Raw genomic sequence first — 24,944 nt, forward strand, 5'->3', positions numbered from 1 at the left:
GACTGGATGGGCCACTGGCCTGATCCAACAGGGCTTCTCCTATGTTCTTATGTGACGCAGAGTGTTGGACTGGATGGGCCACTGGCCTGATCCAACAGGGCTTCTCTTATGTTCTTATGTGACGCAGAGAGTTGGACTGGATGGGCCACTGGCCTGATCCAACAGGGCTTCTCTTATGTTCTTATGTGACGCAGAGTGTTGGACTGGATGGGCCACTGGCCTGATCCAACAGGGCTTCTCTTATGTTCTTAAGTGTGACACAGAGTGTTGGACTGGATGGGCCACTGGCCTGATCCAACAGGGCTTCTCTTATGTTCTTATGTGACGCAGAGAGTTGGACTGGATGGGCCACTGGCCTGATCCAACAGGGCTTCTCTTATGTTCTTAAGTGTGACACAGAGTGTTGGACTGGATGGGCCACTGGCCTGATCCAACAGGGCTTCTCCTATGTTCTTATGTGACGCAGAGTGTTGGACTGGATGGGCCACTGGCCTGATCCAACAGGGCTTCTCTTATGTTCTTATGTGACGCAGAGAGTTGGACTGGATGGGCCACTGGCCTGATCCAACAGGGCTTCTCTTATGTTCTTATGTGACGCAGAGTGTTGGACTGGATGGGCCACTGGCCTGATCCAACAGGGCTTCTCTTATGTTCTTAAGTGTGACACAGAGTGTTGGACTGGATGGGCCACTGGCCTGATCCAACAGGGCTTCTCCTATGTTCTTATGTGACGCAGAGTGTTGGACTGGATGGGCCACTGGCCTGATCCAACAGGGCTTCTCTTATGTTCTTATGTGACGCAGAGAGTTGGACTGGATGGGCCACTGGCCTGATCCAACAGGGCTTCTCTTATGTTATTATGTGACGCAGAGTGTTGGACTGGATGGGCCACTGGCCTGATCCAACAGGGCTTCTCTTATGTGACAATACTGACTTTGGTGGACCCAAGCACTGATTCAGTGTAAGGGAGCTTTGTGTTTGTGTCTTCTAGTGCAATTTTGTTCTCAGATCCTGTATTTACTTCATCAGTATATGGGATAAGGCACTTTCTCAACTGTGCTGCATAAATCAGCCTATTTATTTTGTCCTGTTGGCTCTGTTGGCTCTATCTGCACCACCTTCATCACTTCCGGGGTGTGGATCCCCCAGTGGAGTGGTCTCCCGACTCCCTCCGCCGGCTGTTTCTGATAGCCCTGCGCCCCCTCTTTCATTTGATATGTGTCCCGTGCGGGTGCCACCCTCCCGCCGGGAGATGCCGCAAAATGAGCCCCCTTGAGGCTTATGGCGGCAGGGCTCGGGGGAAGCGAGCTAGACTGCTGTTCTTTTGAGGGGTTATAGAGTGTTTCGAGCCCGTCCCTGTGGCATCGGTCCCATCATTGTGGGGCCCAGGGGGCCGGCGCAGCGGCACGCTGAAGCAGCCTGTCGGTCACTTCCAGGTTCCTGTCCTGCATCTCGACCTGTGTTATTAGTGACAGGCTGCTTCGGCGTGCCGCTGCGCCGGCCCCCTGGGTCCCACAACGATGGGACCGATGCCACAGGGACGGGCTCGAAACACTCTATAACCCCTCAAAAGAACAGCAGTCTAGCTCGCTTCCCCCGAGCCCTGCCGCCATAAGCCTCAAGGGGGCTCATTTTGCGGCATCTCCCGGCGGGAGGGTGGCACCCGCACGGGACACATATCAAATGAAAGAGGGGGTGCAGGGCTATCAGAAACAGCCGGCGGAGGGAGTCGGGAGACCACCCCACTGGGGGATCCACACCCCGAAAGTGATGAAGGTGGCGCAGATAGAGCCAACAGAGCAAACAGGACAAAATAAATAGGCTGCATTATGCAGCACAGTTGAGAAAGTGCCTTATCCCATATACTGATGAAGTATATACAGGATTTCAGAACAAAATTTTTTCCGGCGGTGATATTTGGGGGATTTTTGGGGATGTCACAGGAAGTGCTGTGAAGTCACTTCCTGTTTCCGGCAGTGGCATTTGGGGGAAATGATGTCACAGGAAGTGATGTCACTTCCCATTTCCGGCAGGTGACGCGGGGAAATGATGTCACAGGAAGTGATGTCACTTCCTGTTTCCTGTGGTGGCATGACGTCACCGGAAGTGACGTCACCGGAAGTGACGTCACTTCCTGTTTCCGGCGGCGAGCGCACTTCGCGCTGCGCGCACCCCCCCCCCCCCAACGTGTCCCTGGCTGGCCTTCAGACATTATGGTCACCCTAGCAACTCTAAAGAAAATTGAGACTATATATTACACTGCGCAAAATTACTATGAAAGCAATATCCTCAGTTTGCAAAACCAATAAAGGTGCACTTTCAGATTGTATATATTCCACAACATTCAACATTAATAGTCCACTTTTGTATAGAAAATATACAAAAGTGGACTGTTAATCTTGAATGTTGTGGAACATAGGCAAACTGAAAATAGTAATTTTGCACAGTTTAATATATAGTCTCAAATTGCTTAAGAGTTGCATCCGTTATTATGTCACGGCTTGTGGTTGCATTCTGTCATTCTTTTCTGACTCTCTTTGTTGTATCTCCATGTGGAGCCTGGAGATCTCCTGGGATCCAGATCAGTTCCCTCAGAGAAAATGGGAACTGAAGGTTGGCCTTTATGGCTGAAGTCCCTCCCTCTCCTCCCAAACCCTGCCTTCCCCACGTTGCACCCCCCCAAATCTCTAGGAATTTTCCAACTCAGACTGAGCAACCCTACTACAGAGCAGCTTAAGCCCTAGTGTGGAGATGTGTGTTGGGGGCCTGTGCATTAGGGCTGCTGAGCACCAGGTGGGGCCTAGGGATCTCCCAGCATTACAGCTCATCTCCAGATTCCAGAGATCAGGTCCCCTGGAGAAAATGACTACTTTGGAGAGTGGGCTCTAGGGCATTATACCTGAGGTCCTTCCCCTCCCCAAACCCCACTTTCCCAAGCAGGGCTTTTTTTTGTAGTAAGAACTCCTTTGCATATTAGGCCACACCCCCTGATGTATCCAATCCTCCAAGAGTTTACAGGGCCCTTAGTACCGAGCCTACTGTAAGCTCCAGAAGAACTGGCTACATCAGGGGTGTGTGACCTAATATGCAAAGGAGTTCCTGCTACAATAAAAGCCTTGCCCCCAAGTCTCCATCCCCTTCTTCATCTCCAGGAATTCCCCAACCCAGAGTTGTCAACCCTTCCAGGTTTTTGCATTGTTTCATATATGAACATATGAAGCTGCCTTATACTGAACCAGACACTTGGTCCATCAAAGTCAGTATTGTCTTCTCAGACTGGCAGCGGCTCTCCAGGGTCTCAAGCTGAGGTTTTTCACACCTATTTGCCTGGACCCTTTTTTGGAGATGCTGGGGATTGAACCTGGGACCTTCTGCTTCCCAAGCAGATGCTCTACCACTGAGCCACCGTCCCTCCCCTATGTTATTCCTCCTGGAACTGCAACTGATCTCCAGACTACAGAGATCAGACTGCTGATCTTTGAGGTCCCTGCTGCAAGAGATTGAATCTTGTTCCATCTGCACAGGCTTCCAAGTTCAGTGGAGTACACTGCTGTAGGATTCCCCACACACCCCCTCACATAGCATCCATGTTCCGCAGGGGAACTGATCTCTGTAATCTGGAGATGAGCTCTAGTTCCAGGGGATCCCTAGGGGAGAGGATCATGGAAACCTCCCCACCCTTCTCCAGTATAATTGTTTTGATCTCTATCACTCCCCCTACTGGCCTGGGCAGCTCTTTGGGACCAAATTATACACCTGGAGTTCCAAGTAATTCCATCATCATATATAATTGAGCCCTGAGAAATGCACCTCCCCGGCTGAGAGGGTGTGTGTATGGAGGTAGCCGGCTTCTTTTATGCAATGGGTGCAGGTCCATGGTTCATATATAGAATGGGTGGTGGGGGTGGTGGAAGCATTTGTAAGAGCTGCCCTTCTTTTTCCTCCTTAAGACATTCTCTTCCTGAAGACCCCTGTGCTTAAGGAAAGGGGGAAAGAATAGAGCTGCTTTTTAAAAAGTGCTCACAGTGGTGAGCTTGAGCGCAAGCACTGACAAAACTGTGATGTGCTAGGTAAACAGCCAGGTGGACTCTCCTCTGGAGACTCTGCCTGTAGCCAACAAGAAGGGCTATCCCAGGGACAGGGCATCTGCTGAGAGCCAGCTGTGGTGGCTAAGAGTGGTGGACTCTAATCTGGAGAACTGGCTTGGATTCCCCACTCCCCCACCACATGAAACCAGCTGTGGTCACCACCTTGAGTCAGTCGCAGTTCTCTCAGAGCTCTCTCAGCCCCATCTACCTCACAGGGCGTCTGTTGTGAGGAGAGGAAGAGAAGGCAATTGTAAGCCACTCTGAGGCTCCTTTGGGTAGTGATGGATGGGATATAAAAATAACTCTTCTTCATCTGGGATCACCAGAGAGCAGCCCTGGAGCAGCGTGAGCATGTTCACGAGCAGTACAGAAAGCTACTGGTAATGGGACAAGACCTTCAAGACTAGGCCAGGGTTGCCTGCTCTGCATTGGGAAATGCTGAGATTTTGGGGGTGCAGCCTGGAAAAGGCAGGACTTGGGAAGGGGAGGGATCTCGTTGGTATATAATAGCATCGAGTTCACCCTTCAAAGCAGCCATTTTCTCCAGGGGAACTGATTTCTGTAGTCTGGAAGGCTGTAAAAGTGAGGGATCTTTAGGCCCCACCTGGAGACTGGCAACCCTGTGACCTAGGGCATGAATAAGGCACACAAAATCTACTTCCTGAGTTGGCTGCCTCACTTTACCTCACGTTTGGTCTGCCTCTGTGCCTCAGCACATTCCTCTGTGTCTTCTTGGTTTAGAAGACTTAAACAATAAGGAAGAAAAAGGCTGTCATTTACAGTTTGCAAACCCAGAAGACTAGGAGTCCTTAGACAAGTCGATGTATGTCCAATTCCCCATGGTAGATTCATTACAAGCTTCTCTTCCCCCACCCCGTTATGTCATTGGAAGGCTTTTAGCTGTTTTTAAATATCACATACAGATATGACACTATTATTATTTTTCAAGTCAGCAAAAAGTCCACCAGTGAGGGCCAATAATGACAGGTATAAGCAAATATGGAGGGAAAATGGCACCTAATGTGAACCCGGCAGCTTGGAAATGTCTTTCTTCTCATCCACACTGTGGGGAAATATGTTTGGGTTGTGATGTTTTCAGAACAACTAGACCACAGCAGGTTCTGGAAACATGGAACAAACCAGGGAAGGTAACAGAAGGAAGGTGGTAATAAGGTGATGTTTTAATGTTCCCCAAAGGCCTGTTCCTGTTTGAGAACTGCAGTGAGGCAAATCTTCCAAGTAAGAGCAGCCATCATCATAATAGTGTCCTACCCGACAGGAATCACTAAGACACCGTGAGAGCTGTGCTTTGATCATTTGATAGCATTCCTGTTCCTCATATAGCCAGCCTCTCTAAGCTCCTTTATGTTAGACATTTGTCCCAGAGGAAATTTTAGATGAACTTCATGTCTCTCCTGCCCAACCCAGTTTCCTCATGACCTACCACAGCTTCATGTTTACATTGCAGTTCTTCCTTATCATTCAAGTCAAAAAGTTGACGCAGAAGAATGCGCCAAAGCACTGAGGCAGCCCAAACATGAGGTAAAGCAAGGCAGCCAAATCAGGAAGCAGATTTTGTATGCCACTGAAAGCAGCAGAGTGGGAGACAGACTAGGGTTGCCAAGTCCAATTCAAGAAATATCGGGACTTTGGGGGTGGAGCCAGGAGCAAGTTTGTGACAAGCATAATTGAACTTCAAGGGAGTTTTGGCCATCACATTTAAAGGGATTGCACGCCTTTTTAAATACCTTCCTTCCATAGGAAATAATGAAGGATGGGGGCACCTTCTTTGAGGGCTCATAGAATTGGATCCCCTGGTCCAAACCTTTTGAAACTTGGAGAGTATTTTGGGAAGAGGCACTGGATGCTATACTGAAAATCTGGTGCCTCTACCTCAAAAAGCAGCCCACCCAGAGCCCCAGATACTGGCGGATCAATTCTCCATTATTTCCTATGGAAATAAGTCACCATAGGGAATAACAGAGTTCCCAGCAGACATTTCCCTCCCCTCCCCCCCTGCTCCTGATGACCCTGAGGCAGGGGGAGGGCGTCCAAACCGGGGGATCCCCTGCCTCCACCTGGGGATTGGCAACCCTAAGACAGACACATCTCACCCATGAGATACAATCCACTGGCCAGTTCTCCTGTGAAGATCCCACTGGGAAAAAGAATTGAGAGCCATGCTTTTGAGCAACTCTTATTGAACACTGCTTGAGCAGGAGAACTTCCCAACGGATTGGGCCTTATGTTAATTGATGAATCATTGGTGGGGCCTGGAATTCTTTCAGATTGCAGCTGAGGCCGAGACTACAAAAATCAGTTTCCATGGAGAAAGTAGCTGCTCTAGAGGGTACACTCTATGGCACTTTACCTTGCTGAGGTTCCTTCCCTTCCCCCAAACCCTGTTTTCCAGGATCCACCCCCAAAACTCCAAGAATTTCCCAAGCCAAAGCTGCCAACTCTAATCAGGCCTGGAGTTTTCCTGAGTTTACAACTGATGTCCAGACTAGGGCTGAGTTCCCTTGGAAACTGTGGCAGCTCTGGAGGGCGAACTGTGCGGCATCACATCACTGCTGAGCTCCTCTCTTCGCCAAACTCCACCTTCCCCAGGCAGTGATCCCAAATCTCCAGGAATTTCCCAAGCTAGAGTTGACATCCCTGTGAAACACCAGTTACATTTTCTTCCTCAGACCTCAAAATGGCTCTGCGGAATAGCAGGGAGAAAATAATAACAGGATTTAGGTTTTGAGATATTGAAGCAGACAAGGTTCTGAGGCAATTCTGCAACCGTATTCTTACTTACACTGGGAAGTCACAGGGGCAGGAACTTGATTCCCCTCCCCCCAAAAAAGTATGTTAGTACTCCTTGCTCATGGTACTAAAAAGACCAAAAATAACAATCCAGGAACTGAAGCCTGCAGATTCATCTGTGGGACGAGTCATTGCAGCGGAAGTTATTAGTGGGTTTCAATCTCCACCCAACTGAGCGGCAAGTCTCTGGCTTGCCTCCCTTTCTGTATCCGACAGCGACTTTTCTTTGTGCTCAGCTCCCTCCCACCCCCACCCCCCAGGCTTCCACCAGGTGTATGAATCTCTTTATTTCCTTACTAGACTCTGCACTGTGGAAGAGACCAATCAGCCTGTCTCTTGGCTGGCTTCCTGTCTCTCCCTGCTCCAGTAGGTGTGTCCATATTCACCTGAAAAACTTAAGACACAAATGAAATACCTTCAGCCTCAGGGAGGACAGAAAACCTTCAACCTGATTCCCGCCGGACCTGCGGCCCCAGCCGGGCCCACCAGCAGCCCAGGCCTCAAGAATGTGACCCTTGTCAGGTAGGAGCCCTGGCTCTCGCCTCTGTTCACTTGTTCCATGGAGAAGGCAAACTTTGCTCTGTTGCCACATTCCAGAGAGAATCGGGGAAGGAGGGTGAGCGAGGGAAGGAGAGAGACGCGTGGGGCCTTGCACACAAATTCCAGCTGAGCTGTGTCAGAGTTAGTCAAGATCGTGTTGGGATCTGACAGGCAACTTCAGAGGACGAAGGGAAAGACGGGGACCACCGTTTAAAAATATACAGGGCAGTACCTGGATGGTGTTTTCCTCATTGGGAATAGTAGCTAAGAGTGCGGTTTGTTCCTTGCTGGATACCTTCACTTTCCTATAAAGGCTGTCTTCCAAGGAGGCTGGGCTTATTTCTCAGGTTTCACCACTCCGAGGGTAACAGCCAAGGGGTCAAGATTCTAAATTCCCTTGAAGAAAACCCAGTGAGAGTGGGGGATCACAGGATATGCCTTTCTGGGTAGACTGTCTGGACTCAAAGCCCATTGCGTAAAGATTTGAATAACAGAGCAGCCAGGTGTGGGGCTGCAACTGGAGAAACGGCTGGGAATTATAATACAGAGTTTTGGAAATTTCTGGTCAGTGGCTACTCAGTTGATCTCTTGTCAACCTCTTTCCAATATCCAGGGCCAGAAGCTGGGGAGGGAGTGGGCTTCCCTCAGCTTCCATCAAAGGGGGTCTCTTCCTCTCCCTGCCCAGAGGAGTGCCTCCCTGGACATCTGCCCTTAGAGATAAATAATACCAGCGTCAGCTCCCTGCTCCAAGGGGCTTCTGAGGACAGCAGCAGAGCCACAGGGATGGGGCTTGAACTCTGGACATCTCTATGTTTTCCTTCCTGGTCTTATCTGCCGAGGCCCTGTGACTTTTATGGTGCACATATGTTATGTAGAAGGCTGTTATGAAGTCAAAGAGGCAGGGACCTCTGTTGCTTTGCCCACTCCAAACCTTGAGAATACTTAACTTTACCTGCTTCTTCCAAAGCCTGGTTGGAATAAAGAGAGAGCTTCCAAGGGAACCTTTAGGAGTCTGTATTTCACCTGCATGGTTCTGACTCCTTTCTTCACATAGATGCTCTTAAAGAGTTCTCTTGGCTGCTTCTGCCATTAGAGAGTGTTCTCCCCCTCAAAAAAAAAAAGTTCAGAAAAAATCTACATAATATAATTTAAAGATGTGACTTAGCTCCAGGCCTCATTTTGGGCAGGAGCTCACAGGAGCGGAGCACCAGAACATCTAAATTTTATTGTGCTCTTTCTTTCTTGCCCTCGCCCCCCCTCCAAATACTTGCTTCTGACTCCATTGTTCAAACCTCCTGAGAGAATTTTGCTGAACGCTAAGATTTGACAAACTTTCTAATATTTTCCCTACAAAAAATGGGAAGATAATGAAAACATCAAATGGACAGATGGAAATCTTCCTCATGACACTGTGGCCACCTAAGAGAAAGTAATTTTAAAAAGTATGATGGGAGTGAGGTTTTATTATGACAATTATAATTTGAGAAGCATTTTAAGGTAGATGCTGAGATGATATCATTTAGTACACCTTCTGGTGATGTCAGGGGTATGTGGCATATGCAAATGAATTGTGCTAATGAACTCAGGCGCCTCTTTTTCTATAAAATGACCCCGGTTAGCTCCATGATTTTTCAAGGTTTATCCTGCTTTTCTACCTGATTGGCACCCAATGCAGTTTTAGAATATTTTAGATGAAAGAATGAAACCCAAAGCTCAGAGTGCAACTTAAACTGTGCAAAGCATTTAAGGGGTGAAAGCAGGAGATTCATTGGTTGTTGGGGAATAAAGATTTATAATTTAATAAATTAATACATTGGTAACAAGTTAAAGCATTAATAATAATTTTGGAGGTGAGCAAAAATGAAAGGAGGGAATAGCTGTGAACAAATCCCCCAGGATGTCCTAGAGTTGAATTGCACCAAGTAGAAGAACATCTGAGAACCTTCCCTAAAAGTACCTTTATCCAGCAAGAAGGACTGGAGTATGTAGCTGATAATTACTAATTAAGTGCCTTAAAGTCACAAGTGTCTTATGGTGACCCCCTCATGGGGTTTTCAAGGCAAGAGACGAACAGAGGTGGTTTGCCATTGCCTGCCTCTGCATCATGACCCTGATGCTCCTTGGAGGTCTCCCATCCAAGTACTCATCCAAGATGAGGAGGCATGTGAGGAGGAAACTGAAAGGAAAGGTAAATACGGTCAAAGCCCTTGGGGAAGCTTGGAGATTATTTAAAACTATAATCCTAGAAGCTCAGATAAAATACATACCACAAGTTAGGAAAGGCACAAACAGGCATAAGAAAAGGCCTGCATGGTTAACAAACAAAGTAATGGAAGCTAATAAAAGGTAAGAAGGACTCCTTTAAGCGGTGGAAAACCAGTCCAAGTGAGATTAATAAAAGGGAACACAGGCTGCAAGACTGTGATCAGGCAGGCAAAAAGGGACTATGAGGAGCATATTGCAAAAAACATAAAGACCAACAATAAAAATTTCTTCAAATATATTAGAAGAAGGAAACCAGCCAGGGAGGCAGTGGGGCCCTTGGATGACCATGGGGTAAAAGGATTACTGAAGGAGGATAGGGAAGCTGAATGAATTCAGCTGAGAAGCTGAATGAATTTTTTGCCTCCATCGTCACAGTGGAAGATGAGAACTTTTTGCCCGCCCCAGAACCACTAATTTTGGAAGGGGTGTTGAAAGACCTGAGTCAGATTGAGGTGACAAAAGAGGAGGTCCTACAACTGATAGACGAATTAAAAACTAATAAGTCACCGGGTCCTAGGCTTCCCAACCCTCCCGCCCTGGCTGGGGACCCCAGGATTTCCAGCTTCTTCCCCCGCTCCCCAAAAAACCGGAAGCTGGAGGAGGGGGTGGAAATGGCGCCAAGGAGTGTGGCGAGCCGCCCCATCTTGGAGTGAGCGATGCCGCTGCGCAGCTGCCGTCTCTTCTCCGCTTCACCGTAGCTGCTCCTCCAAGATGGGCTCAGGCTGAGCCCATCTCGGAGGAGCAGCTAAGATGAAGCAGAGAAGAGGCGGCAGCAGCGCAGCGGCAGCAGCGCAGCAGCATTGCCCGCTCTGCTCTGCCTCTGAGGTAAAATCAGAGAAGGGGAGGGTGGAGGCAGGCCAGGAGCATGGTGAGCCGCGAATCTGGGTGAGCCCATCTCAGAGGAGCAGCTACGGTGAAGCGGAGAAGAGGTGGCAGCAGTGCAGCGGCGTTGCCCGCTCCAAGATGGGGTGGCTTGCCACGCTCCTTGGCGCCGTTTCCCCCCTCCCCCCGCTCCTAGCTCTACCCCCGTGTCTCCTGGCTCCACCCCCAAAGTCCCCAGATATTTCTGGAATTGGACTTGGCAACCCTACCGGGTCCGGATGGCATACATCCGAGAGTTCTGAAAGAACTCAAAGTTTAACTTGTGGATCTTCTAACAAAAATCTGTAATCTTTCATTGAAATCTGCCTCCGTTCCTGAGGACTGGAAGGTAGCAAATGTCACCCCCATCTTTAAAAAGGGTTCCAGAGGAGATCCGGGAAATTACAGGCCAGTCAGTCTGACTTCAATACAGGGAAAGTTGGTAGAAACCATTATCAAGGACAGAATGAGTAGGCACATTGATGAACACGGGTTATTGAGGAAGACTCAGCATGGGTTCTGTAAGGGAAGATCTTGCCTCACTAACCTGTTACATTTCTTTGAGGGGGTGAACAAACATGTGGACAAAGGAGAACCGATAGATGTTGTTTACCTTGACTTCCAGAAAGCTTTTGATAAAGTTCCTCATCAAAGGCTCCTTAGAAAGCTTGACAGTCATGGAGTAAAAGGACAGGTCCTCTTGTGGATCAAAAACTGGCTGAGTAATAGGAAGCAGAGAGTGAGTATAAATGGGCAGTCTTCGCAGTGGAGGACAGTAAGCAGTGGGGTGCCGCAGGGCTCGGTACTGGGTCCCATGCTCTTTAACTTGTTCATAAATGATTTAGAGCTGGGAGTGAGCAGCGAAGTGGCCAAGTTTGCGGATGACACTAAATTGTTCAGGGTGGTGAGAACCAGAGAGGATTATGAGGAACTCCAAAGGGATCTGTTGAGGCTGGGTGAGTGGGCGTCAACGTGGCAGATGCGGTTCAATGTGGCCAAGTGCAAAGTAATGCACATTGGGGCCAAGAATCCCAGCTACAAATACAAGTTGATGGGATGTGAACTGGCAGAGACAGACCAAGAGAGAGATCTTGGGGTCATGGTAGATAATTCACTGAAAATGTCAAGACAGTGTGCGTTTGCAATAAAAAAGGCCAACGCCATGCTGGGAATTATTAGGAAGGGAATTGAAAACAAATCAGCCAGTATCATAATGCCTCTGTATAAATCGATGGTGCGGTCTCATTTGGAGTACTGTGTGCAGTTCTGGTCGCCACACCTCAAAAAGGATATTATAGCATTGGAGAAAGTCCAGAAAAGGGCAATTAGAATGATTAAAGGGCTGGAACACTTTCCCTATGAAGAAAGGTTGAAACGCTTAGGGCTCTTTAGCTTGGAGAAACGTCGACTGCGGGGTGACATGATAGAGGTTTACAAGATAATGCATAGGATGGAGAAAGTAGAGAAAGAAGTACTTTTCTCCCTTTCTCACAATACAAGAACTCGTGGGCATTCGATGAAATTGCTGAGCAGCCAGGTTAAAACAGATAAAAGGAAGTACTTCTTCACCCAAAGGGTGATTAACATGTGGAATTCACTGCCACAAGAGGTGTTGGCAGCCACAAGCATAGCTACCTTCAAGAGGGGGTTAGATAAAAAATATGGAGCAGAGGTCCATCAGTGGCTATTAGCCACAGTGTGTGTGTGTGTATTTTTTTTGGCCACTGTGTGACACAGAGTGTTGGACTGGATGGGCCATTGGCCTGATCTAACATGGCTTCTCTTATGTTCTTACTAACCATGGCCCACCCTGTTTAGCTTCTGAGCTCTTGACAAGCTTGGGCTAGTCTGGGCTATTCAGGCTTCTGTAACTGATAGGCCTTCCACATCAGCACTGAAATGATCACCCAGCCCCTTTAAAGCTTCTGGGTGCATTTACGGATGTGGACCAGAATGTATATAGCCCATGTAGCTCCAGCAGTTGGGCACAACTTTCAGTCTTTTAGACTGCTAAGTACTCATTTAATATGTTCTAGATATTGTTCCATAACATAGATTCCTGATGGTAGGGTAAGACTATTTTCTTGACTGTCATATTAGGATTGCCAATCCAGCATTGACAACCCCTGAGGGACACAGAAGGGTGGAATCCAACCCAGAAGTGATGTCACTGCATCAGGGCAACACTCTAGGATTCACCCCACATGGTTTGACCACAGAGTTTTGGTTAATCCTAGAGCATCACCCTGCCACAGGGATGTCATTTCAAGGTTTGCACCGAATGTTATGTTGTGGCATTGGTGCAACTCTGAATCTACCTTCCCTTGGGCTCCCAGTATGCCGGTTAACTAGGTACTGCCAGAAGGACTGAAGCCCGCTTGTCTCCTATTCTCCCTCAGCACAGGTATTCAGAATCCGGAGGTTGTATTTAGCCATTGTGGCTAACAAATAAGCAAACAAATAAACAGTAACTGATGGTTCTGTCCTTCATGAATCTACCTAATCTCCCCTTAAATACAACCAAACCGTTGAGCATCCAGTGGAGTATGAATATTATGAGACAGGGAGAAAAAGTAATTGTTACCCACTTTCTGCATACCATGCATAATTTTCTACACCTGTTTTCTCTCCCCTGACCCCTTAGTCCTCTTTTCCCTCAGCAATTAAGTCCCCACCCCCTTAGCATTTTCTCATTAGCTAGGTGCTCCTATTATTATTATTATTATTATTATTAGTAGTAGTAGTAGTAGTAGTAGTAGTAGTAGTAGTAATATTTGATTTGCTTAATCCCAGCCTGGGTGATGTACATCAGTAAAATACAAGTTAAAACACAATAAATACACAGGTAAACATAACAATATTTGCCATTTTCTGCACAATTGCTAGTGCTCTAGTATCCTTGTTGCAGCACAGTGGCCATAGCTTGACCTGAAGCCAAACTGAAAAGGGTCTAGAGCAGATAAGTTATCCAAAAAGACTTGGAGTTGGTCTCTTACTGCTCTCTCAGTCACTTTGCCCAAAGAGATTAGAGACTGGGTGGTAATTGGCCGCATAGTTTTTTTCTGTAGGGGTGGTCCTTAAAGTTGTGAATGGATTACTGCCTCTTTGACTGGCTGAGGGAAGGTGTCTTGAGTTAGTGACTGATTTATAACAGCATCTAATGATTTGTTGATGTGGACCTTACATGATTTTAACAGCTAGGGTGGGCAAGAGTAAATGTAGCACCCTTCACATATCCCAGGATCTTGTCAACATCCATCACAGAAAGTGGGCCGAAATGATCCCTAAATAGACCAGATAGTGTATTAGACCTTTCTTCTGGTGTACCTGTGTTATAACTGAAATCCAGATCAGAGTGTATTCAGCATGGCTTCTGTAAAGAAAAGTCCTGTCTCATCAAACTTTTGCAGGTGAACAAATGAATCTGCTTTACACTAACCACACCACTGGTCCTTCAAGATCAGCACTGTATACTCTGCCTGGAGCAGTCTCCACAGTCTCAGGCAGAGGTCTTTCACATCACCTACTTTCTGCTTCTTCTAACTGGATATGAACCAGGGACCATCTGCATGCAGAGTGCAGCTCTCTGTCACTGAATCATGGGAGTTCTTTGTGAAAGTTAAAAAGGTAAAGGTAGCCCCCTGTGCAAGCACCAGTCGTTTCCGACTCTGGGGTGACATTGCTTTCACAAAGTTTTCACTGCAGGCCTTTTACGGGGTGGTTTGCCATTGCCTTCCCCAGTCATCTACACCAGGGGTGGCCAGTGGTAGCTCTCCAGATGTTTTTTGCCTACAACTCCCATCAGCCCCGGCCAGCATGGCCAGTGGCTGGGGCTGATGGGAGTTGTAGGCAAAAAAAATCTGGAGAGCTACCATTGGCTACCCCTGATCTATACTTTCCCCCCAGCAAGCTGGGTACTCATTTTACCAACCTTGGAAGGATGGAAGGCTGAGTCAACCTGAGCCGGCTACCTGAAACGAACTTCCGCTGGGATTGAACTCAGGTCGTGAGCAGAGAGTTCAGACTGCAGTACTGCAGCTTTACCACTCTGTGCCATGGAACCTCTTGCGCCACGGAACAAGTTACCAAATTAATAAATAAGGTGATCTAGAAAACACTATGTTCTTACAGTGCAATCCTAAATGGAGTAGCACCCAGAGTCAACGGACTTAGAAGAGTGTAACTCTGTTTAGGTTTGTACGTTAAGACTTCCAAAAAGTTTTGTTAAATTAACATCTCTCACTAAATGTCATTGGATAAAAGGATGGGTCCTTTTTTTGGATTAGAAATTAGCTAAATAAACAGAAACAGAAAATAGGAATAAATAGACAGTTCTTGCAAAGTATCAGATAGTGGGTGATATGAACATAAGATCCTGGGAAACTGCTGTGACAATACTGTTCTTGATAGACAAACGGTCTGACTCCAGGGGTGCAATCAGACAGGCCAGTTGCCACAGCAGTATCTTGGATTTTTAAAAACTCCTTGAGTTTGGGATGTGTTGCATCAACCAGAGAGCATCGGCTAAGCCAGCATAATAGCACTGTGGGCCTGTGGTTGGTTGTTCACACTGCTCACATGCTACAACTACAGACATGTGACTGGGTTGCTTTTTCTTCTAAGTCCCTCTGTGCAGTACACAGAAGCAGACAAGCATGTACATGCTCCTGGCCACGTTCTGTGGGGGCATTGAAGCGCATGTTGAAGTGGGGTTGGGCAGGGTGGGAGGAGAAGGACACACCAGAAGCAGAGTGGAACAATCACACCACTTATGGGTTTCCATGGCATGCCTGGTTGAGCAAGATGCCTGGAAACCCACCATGGACGCGCTCAGCCAAGGTAGCCACCAGAATTTCCTGGTGGCTATTTAATCCATGTAGAAGTCTTTTTAGTGCGAAGTAAGGATGAGTGGGCACAGAAGCCAGATGTGCCCATTTGATCATGCTCATTTGATCCAGAGGGGAGGGGTGACTATGTCAGGCCAAATTGCTTGTGTGACTGCACTCCATGTTAGACAGCTGCATTTGTCTACCTAATACTTCTTAGCTGTCATTTCTTATTTCTTTCTTCTGCTTCTCCTCACCCAGGAGCCTAAAGACATCTTGCTTTTTAGCTGCAGGGCTGCTTTACTGACTATATTTCAGTTGTGACAATATTTCAGTTCTTTTCTAATACTGACTATATTTCAGTTCTTTTCTAAACTTCTGTTTTGCAGATTTCATTGGCAGAACAATATTCGCTCTAACTGTACATATAAACTAAATCTTCTAAAAGCTAAATCTAAAAATCAAAAATGTATAACATATAATGAAATCATTTCTTCTACATTTGATTTTATTCTAAACGAATATAGTACATTGTTCAGATGCATTCCAGATACAGCTTGGTCATTTTTATCACAGTAAATAAAATATGAATGCTCTTTTACTGAACTGATCAGAAGTCTGTAACTTCTTGAATGAAATAATATTATATATAGTTGCAGTTTTGAGTTCTGTGGGATTTGTGCAGCATGGAACTGTAGCTGCTACCCATCCCAGAGAAATGAGCTGTCACTCAGAATGGCACCCCCACACACACACATTGAGATCTGCTTTTCACTTCCCATAGTTAATAAGAACATAAGAGAAGCCATGTTGGATCAGGCCAATGGCCCATCCAGTCCAACACTCTGTGTCACACAGTGGCCAATATATGTGCGTTAATGTTAATTTTACAGTTAAAAAGTTAATGATGCCATGTCCTGATTTAGTGACATTCTGTGCTTCCCACTCATGAACACACATGAAACTGCCTTATATTGAGCCAAACCATAGACAATCGAGGTCAATATTGTCTATGCAGAGTGGCACCGCCTTTCCAGGGTCTTAGACAGAGGTCTTTCTTATCATTTCCTAACTTTTTTTTTTAACTCTTAACTGATCCCTTTCACTGATGATGCTGGGGACTGAACCTGGGACTTTCTGCATGCCAAGCATGCTACCTCTGAGCCACAGCCCCTTCCCCGAAGCCTGTCTCCCCACCCACATCACTAGTTGTGGGGGCAGGACGACTTGGAGTGCTGTCACAACATGGATCAGTGACATTACACATTGCTGGGGAAAGGGGGTAACTTAACAGTGGGCTCTGTAACATGTCAATCCACCTTAACTGAGTAAGCTTTTTTGGATTGGCCAGAATCTGTGGCAATAAATAATCTTATTTCATTTCATCTCCATTCTCCCCTAACATGTATTTCTGCTCACACTTACTTATTTAGTACTTTATATAGGTTAGTTGAGGAAGAACAGCCATGATTCACTCCACACCTTGTACAGCTGAGTAAGAGCAGAGTTAAAACAGGCCTGTTACTCATTCGTCATAGTTGACGGTATGCCAAACCTAAAATGGTTCATCTGCAGGTAAGCCATGGGGGACATGTGATTGAGCGTCATGTTGCTCAGGGCCATGTTAGACATTATGCAAAATGCAAGTGATACCAAAAAAATGGATGCCATAAGGTTAAACACCCCGTCCTCAACTGTACTGTCTGGTAGAAGCTACCTGTGACCTGGCATTGCATGTCCCCATCGCTGCACTGCTTCACTGGTTGCCACATCTGGTTCAGGCCCCTCTTGCACCTCTGGCTGTTCCAGCAAGAGTTGCCACTCTCTAGGTGGTAGCTGGAGATCTCCTGGGTTTACAATTTATCTCCAGACAATAGAGATTGGTTCACCCTCAGAAAATGGCTGCTTTGGAAGGTGGACTCTATGGCATTATATCCACTGAAGTCCCTCCCCTCCCCAAACCCTGCCCTCCTCAGGTTCCACCCCCAAATCTCCAACCTGGAGCTGGCAGCCCTAATCCCAGCATAGCATCCACTCCCACCCATGCATAACTGTACTTTTGCTTCTGCCTTACCTGAGTGCTGGAAGTCTGAGCCAGAGGAATGGACACTGGGATTTGTGAAGGCCAGGCAAAAAGAGTTCCTCAGAACATGAATCATGTGGTTTCTGAATGTACCACAGTCATGATGGAGGGGGCCACTGAGAGAACTGGTTTGAAACCAGAGAGTGGCTTTGCCGGACAGACTTGAGTTTTGCCCTCTTTTGTTGTTGTTGCTGGGAATAAAGCATTACAGGCCTTGTCTGTGTTGCTGCAGGGACCAGAGCTGTGACTCTGCATGGAGCATCTGCTGAGAAGGCCCCGCATGTTGCGGATGATGCTGAGGGAATTTTGAAGACACAAACTTCAGTTATGCAGGGCTCTAACCACATGGGGTAGGGCAGTGTCTCCCAACCTGTGGGTCAAGGCCCCAAAGCGAAGCCTCTGAAAGTGGGTCATCATGGGTCAGCCCTCCCGAATGGCTGCCCCTACCTTTTCCATTGCTCTCTTTTGTATTTTGGAAACCAAGATCACCCTGGAAACAGTTTCTTTCACAACATACATTAGTGATATTTTTTTCCTTCCCTCTGTATACACGTTGATCAAGTAAAACATGCCCTGATGATTACTAGAGTGACTTTCTTAAAATCTTAGGGCGGGATTAGAGATAATAATGGAGAAGGTGATGGTGGTTGGAGGCTGGACTCTAACCTGCAGAGGCTGTGTATGTCGGAATGCCACTTACTGGGGGGTTCATAGTGGGGGCAGCTGTGCTCATTTGCCCTGCAACGTTTGCCGGTTTCTCAAAAACATCTGGATAGTCACTGTAGAAAACGGAATGCTGAACTAGATGGGTGCCAGGGTCATAGCTTGCCTAGGGCATTAAAAAAAAACTTGGGCCAACCCTGGATGGGACACCATTCCAAGTAAATATGGAATTGTTCATCATTAGGGATGGGCATGAACCGGGAAAATTGAGGTTCATGAAGGTTCGTGGTGCCTTGCAAACCACAAACCACCACGAACCTTCCTACTTTACAAACTGGGTTGTGGTTCGTGATGCAGTGCAGCTTCCGGGTCACCACTTCTGGTTGTCATTTTATACGTGGAGGGAAGGCTGTTTTTGTATAGAGGAACACTGAATCAAGCAATTCCCCTCTTGCAGAAAAAAATTCCTTGCAAGCAGAAAGCTAGATGTGGAGGACATGCTCCTCCTAGATATGCTAGTTTTCTGTATGCAGACCCATGCGGGTGTGCTACTAAGGGGTACAACTTAACAGGAAGTTACAGCCCACTGTATTTTTAAATGTGTGTTTGTCACATTCATACATTTCAAGTGTCCAGCTTCAAAATTTGAGGCTGGATCTCACCAACTTTGTTGCTGGTGAAAAAAGGAGGAGATATCTTTTGACTACCCAAAAGGCTATGCAATGGGCTGTGAGACCTCCCTGGACAAGATGGAGGCTAGAGTAAGGAGGGGTGGCTGAGTGGACAAGCTGACTTGATCCAACCCTTTATGTGTACGCCCAAAACACTGATGTGTAAAATGGCCCTGAATGCTTATTGTTATGAATAATGAATTGGGCCACTGGATAGTTATAGCTTCATTAAAAAGGCTGCCTGTCTTTTATTAATACCATGGCGGTGTTATGATATATAAAACAGAAAACAACAAACATAAATCCTCCCTCCCTTCCTTCCTTCTGTCTCCAAGATCAAATCAGCCTGGTGAATTTTGTATCTACCACTGAATCGGAAACATGGCTACTGATTATATGCATGTCACTTAACAGACAGCAAGGCACAATTCTGTGATCTCTTACCTGAGACTATTAAACTCAGTGGAATTTCAAAGGTTCCCCCCCCAAAAATGGCTTAGGTTGTACCTAACTTTATTTTTGGTTCCGTTCACACATAGGGTGAAACGGAGGGCTATAAATGCACATAAATAAGCCTTGGTGAATTACAGAAGAGTGAACACTCAAGCTAAAGCTGTACAGCAGGGGGAAATGTTCATCCAGAGCCAGTTTGGGGTAGTGGTTAAGAGCACAGACTCTAATCTGAGGAACCGGGTTTGATTCCCCATTCCTCCATACACAACCAGCTGGGTGACCTTGGGCCGGTCACAGTTCTCTCAGAGCTGTTCTCTCAAGAGCAGTTTTCTCAGAGCTCTCTCAGCCGCACCTACCTCACAGAGTATCTGCTGTGGGGAGAGGAAGGGAAGGAGACTCCAAGTGAAGGGTGGGGTATAAACCCAGTCTCCTCCTCTTCCTCCTCCTCCTCCTCACAAACCTACCACCCTTCAGATTTTCAAAGTGTTGCAGTTTGAATGAGAAAAGACCAGCTGTGGACGGCACTGGTGAGTGCCTGTCACAATAGCAACCACCCAACCTGCAAAGCAAACCTGCGGCTGTTCTTTTAAATTCTGCAGGATTTCTTTTTCCATAGAGAAAGTCTGCTTGTGGCTTTCCTGAAGCAGGAGGGGAAGGACCAGACTCAACCACATTTTGTCTAGTTCCTATATGCACGTGGAAGACAAATGAGAGTCTATGTGGTGCAATGGTTAGACCCAGGGAGACCAAGATTCGACTCTGCCACGGAAGCTTGCTTGTTGACCTTGGCCAGTAAGTTGTACCCTCTCTGTCCCTCCTTTGCAGGATCGCTGTTAAGATAAAAAGGAGGAGAGGGGAATGATGTCAGCTGCTCTGGGGAGAAAGGCTGGGTATAAGTAAATATATTAAATATGGTATAAATAGGTATGGGAAATAAATACAAAGATTAAGTGTTCAAGTGCAGCTGAACTGGTCTCATTCTAGGGGCAGAGAACCCACAGAGACCACTGTTCAAATGAAACTTGGTGCCCCTCTTTGCCCTCAAACCTTGCTTGTTGTAAACCCATCTTCAGACAAAGTTACCTTCCCATTATATGTTGATCTCTCCAGCTTCCAAAGCCAGATGTTCCATCCCAATCCCATGTTGGCTAATTTCCAAAATCAATCCCACTGCATTCAGTGGGGCTTGCTCCGTAATGGAGCCCAGCCTTCGCTTCATGGTCATTTGGCTTTCTAATAATGAAGCAACAGAATTCACCCATCTGCCTAGGGAGAACTTGACCAGAGTGAAACAGCAAGTGCTAATTTATGTAAACGTATGCAGTTTCAAACAGTCCATTAGCGAATGCTGATGCAAGGCTAAAAATAGCTAACAAAGGGGTGATTCTAACCAGCGAGGCTAGTTTCAAACCAGTTTGGCAACCCTGGGAGGTACATGGAATAAAGGTGTAATCATACATGATCCATTCTTTAGGGCCTCAGCCATGGGAAATCTTCTCTCCCCGTTCTACAGTGCGTGGCTCCATTTAAAAACAGAACATGATGCTAACATGTTGGGGATGATTCTAACAGATGTGGGAATTCTAATCGATCAACTGGAGGAATAATCTCTGTAGATTGCCCTCTCAAAGTTGTCTAGAATACCATATGAAGGGGAAAATTTGTTAGAAGTGGCCTCCCTTTTCCACTTTCAAGTATTGCAAGAGCATAATGTATGGCTAATCACCTAAAACTGGAAATGGAATTCTCACTGTTGACCAGTGTTCCCTCTTAGCTGAGTTAGTGTGAGCTAGCTCGCAGATTTTTAGCCTCCAGCTCATACATTTTTGTCTTAGCTCAGGAAGGATGACCCCAGAGCACAATAATTTATGCAGTTGCTCACAACTTTCAGGCCAGTCGCTCACAGTAATACCAGTAGCTCACAAAACAGAATTTTTGCTCACAAGACTCTGCAGCTTAGAGGGAACACTGCTGTTGACCCATTCTCTCTTCTAATTTTCTGGAAGCAGAACCTGGGATATAAGGGGTTTCTTTCTATCTGTTGAAAGGAATTTGCTATCCACAGCCTCCTTTGCAGCTGCAGATTCCAAAGTGAGGCTTTCACTGGATTTTTCTCTGAGAATTTGCCAAACAGTCCTGTATTTGGCATCTGGCAACATTCCCCCCTCCCCAATATTTGAGATTTTGCTTCAGTATTTGATTGTTGACAGTACAAGAGAGATCACCACATCGTGGTATTTATTTAGCAGTCGATGACAGATTTTGGAAATTCGTATCTGATGCCTGCAAGGAACAAAACTGTTGAGATATTCTGACAAAACTAAATTACTCATCTTTCATATTTTGCTTTTAGGACTGATAGATGAAATTTTGGCAAATTGTAAATATTTATGAGTACTCGTTTCAGCTTTATGATGTAGCTTTTTTTAAAGCCAGTCTGGCAGCAGATTTCTTTTTCAGAAATCTTCTCTCATCATCTGCGGGTGCGTTCATGGCTGCTGCAGGGCAGGAGGGGTGTTTTTAAGGGGGACACAATTCTGGGGCCTAAGTCTCCAGGGAGAGCCAGGAAGAGAGGATGGAGAACAGCAGTGACCACCAATGCTCTAATTAGGGTAGCCAGCTCTGGCTTGGGGCGGGGGGAGAACCTGAGGAGGGTGGGGTTTGGGAAGAGGAGGAACCTCAGTGGGATTTGGGGAGGGGAGGGATCATAGACTCCACCTTCCAAAGCAACCAAGCTTTGTCCACGGGGAACTGATCTATGTAAAGGATTATTTGGGTTAGCAGAGTGTTCAAGTCACATAATGCAACAGAGCCTCTCTGGTTTGTGTGTGCAGACAAAAAACAAAGTCACACACAGCTAGGCTTGCTAATCTCCAGTTGGGGATAGGAGATCCCCTAGTTTGGAGGCCCTTCCCCAACTTCAGGGTTATCAGAAAACAGGGGGGAGAATGTCCACTGGGGGTAGGGTTGCCAATCCTCAGGTGAGGGCAGAGGATCCCCCAGTTTGGAGGCCCTCCCCCCGTTCCAGGGTCAACAGAAATCGAGGGGGGGGAGGGAAATGTCTGCTGGGTACTCCATTATTCCCTATGGAGATCAATTCCCATAGGGTATAATGGTGAATTGATCTGCAAGAATCTGGAGCTCTGGAGGAGCTGTTTTTTGAGGTATAGATACCAAATTTTCAGCATAGCATCCAGTGCCTCTCTTCAAGTAGCAAAAAGATTGGACCAGGGGGTCAATTCTATGGGCCCCAAAAGGAGGTGCCCCTATCCTTCATTATTTCCAATGGAGGGAAGGCATTGAAAAGGTGTGCAGTCCCTTTAAAAGTGATGGCCAGAACTCCCTTTGGAGTTCAATAATGCTTGCCACAACCTTGCTTCTGGCTCCACCCCCAAAGTCCCCAGATATTTCTTGAATTGGAATTGGCAACCCTAACTGGGGGCTCCATTATACTCTATTGAGACTGATCCCCATAGGGTATAATGGAGAATCAATCTGTGGATATCTGGGGCTCTGGGTTTTTTTGTTTTGGTAGAGGCATCAAATTTTCTGCATAGCATCCGGTGCTCCTCCTCAAGAAAACCCCCAAGTTTCAAAAAGATTGGACCAGGGGATCCAATTCTATGAGCCCCAAAAGAAGGTGCCCCCCTCCTCTATTATTTCCAATGAAGGGAAGGCATTTTAAAGAATTGCAGTCCCTTTACATGTAATGGCCAGAACTCCCTTCGGAGTTCAATTGTGCTTGTCACATCCCTGCTCCTGGCTCCACCCCCAAAGTCGCCAGATATTTTCTGAGCCAGACCTGGCAACCCTACACACGGCACCACTTTATCTTTGCAAACCTAATATCAGTATTTTATTGTAAGGAACTCCATTCTAGACAGAGTAGAGATAGGACAGAATAGAGTAGGATTCTAACTTAGTCGAACCAACTAGTATGGATGTAGATGTGGGAAGCATGTCCTGCTGTCATGGTGCCAAGGTGGAGAAGGCTAGCACAGTGTAGAGAGAAGGTGTCAAGACCTGAAGGAAGGAAGTTTTCCTGAGAGTAGCAATCTACACATCAGAGTAGTAGAGAGGAAGGATGATTAGAGTCCTGGCCTCTATCTCTCTGACTCTCTATAATCCCCCTCTGATGCTAAGAGACAGTGCAAAGTCCTTTACTTCCAACACTCTGTAACCTGGACACTAGTTGTAATTCCAGATCTCAGGTCACCACCTGGAGATTGGCAACTCTAATCAAGCTTCTAGGGTATATTCTTCTGAATGTGAGGGGGACCCAAATGTGTGTGTGTGTGGGGGGCTTGACGGCTCAGGGCACTTGGGAGAGCCCTTTCGAAGACCACTGTAGAAAAACATTTTAAATGTGCATATTTTCAATGAACGGATATACTGTATGCGAAACCAAAAAAACAATTTCCTCTCTTTCCTCTCGTGAGCCTTTCAATAAGAAGCAAGGAAGGAAAAGCTCACAAAGCTCCCTTTTCCACTGACCTTACACAAACCGTCTGGGAGGCAGGTACAGAACGACTTCAGGGTGTGTGTAGGGCAGCGGGTTCTGTTGACTTGGAAGTGATAGCAAGTCAGGAATCACAATTGGTTCTGTGTCAGGGACCCTATAGCAGAAGCACAACAGCAAGGAAAGACCGATGGCCAACTGAACCAGTGTTCAGGCAGCCAAAAGATCCCACTCTGATGACTTTTAAAATGTAGATTTTTATGTTATGATTTCTTAGTGCCAAATGGTATGTAGAATTCTCATCTGGATCCAGGTGTAGCTAGGTAATAGCGTCTTGCCTTCAAATGCAGGGCTCATGTCTTGTTTTGCCAACTGAATTGTATGGGTTCAGCCCTATGATATAGTGGGTCTCTCACAACAGAGTACAACCTCCTTGTTCACATAATCAGCAATAATCTCTCCATAAGCATGCAGTTTCACCTGGGTCTCCTTGATCTTTTCTAGAGAAATACTTGAAGGAGTTGCTGTGTGACTGGCTGCCATGCCCAATTCAAGTTTAGCTACTGCCTATTAGCATAAGAAAATAAAAAAGGTCCCTGATGGATCAGACCAGTGGGCCATCTAATCCAGCATCGTGGCTCACACAGTGGCCAACCAGTTCCTCTGGATGACCAAGAAGAAGGCATAGAGACCATGAATCTATCTAAACCCCTTTTTAAAACGGTTTATAAGGAAAAAATATCTCACCACTGTGGAAAACTCCTTCCTCTCATTTATAAGATATAAATCCTTATATCCTGATAGCAGGATATATCTAGCAGTGTTGCTATTCTGTTTAAAATAAACTTTGCCTGCAGTCTGGTGATATTTCAACGATGAAACATCTGAGAAATTTTGAAAGCGGCACAATAATTTCACTAAGGAAATATTCTCAAGGGTGGAGGCGGTGGTCTTTTACACCAGGGGTGACCAACGGTAGCTCTCCAGATGTTTTTTGGCTACAACTCCCATCAGCTCCAGCCATTGGCCATGTTGGCTGGGGCTGATGGGAGTTGTAGGCAAAAAAACATCTGGAAAACTACTGTTGGCCACCCCTGTTTTACACTCTTCAAAAAGGGTCTTTTAGGTTTGTAATTGTTCACAGTTGCCACAAGATGGCAGAGTGAGCACTGGCAGGTGGTATATAATTTTGTTTTATGGTATTTTCACAAACATACATCTTCC

At 46.5% G+C, this 24,944-nt stretch overlaps 1 protein-coding gene across 1 annotated transcript in view; it reads left to right on the plus strand.

Moving 5' to 3' along the window:
• The first annotated feature begins 7,197 nt into the window (after window positions 1-7,197).
• ARHGEF5 (Rho guanine nucleotide exchange factor 5) overlaps window positions 7,198-24,944 on the plus strand; it is a 70,841-nt gene continuing 53,094 nt past the window's right edge. Inside the window, exon 1 of the mRNA XM_060254248.1 lies at window positions 7,198-7,421. The gene's annotated coding sequence lies outside the window, so the exon portion shown is untranslated. The remainder of the gene's footprint in view (window positions 7,422-24,944) is intronic.

Source organism: Heteronotia binoei, chromosome 14 (assembly GCF_032191835.1).
Source record: "Heteronotia binoei isolate CCM8104 ecotype False Entrance Well chromosome 14, APGP_CSIRO_Hbin_v1, whole genome shotgun sequence".
NCBI lineage: Eukaryota > Metazoa > Chordata > Lepidosauria > Squamata > Gekkonidae > Heteronotia > Heteronotia binoei.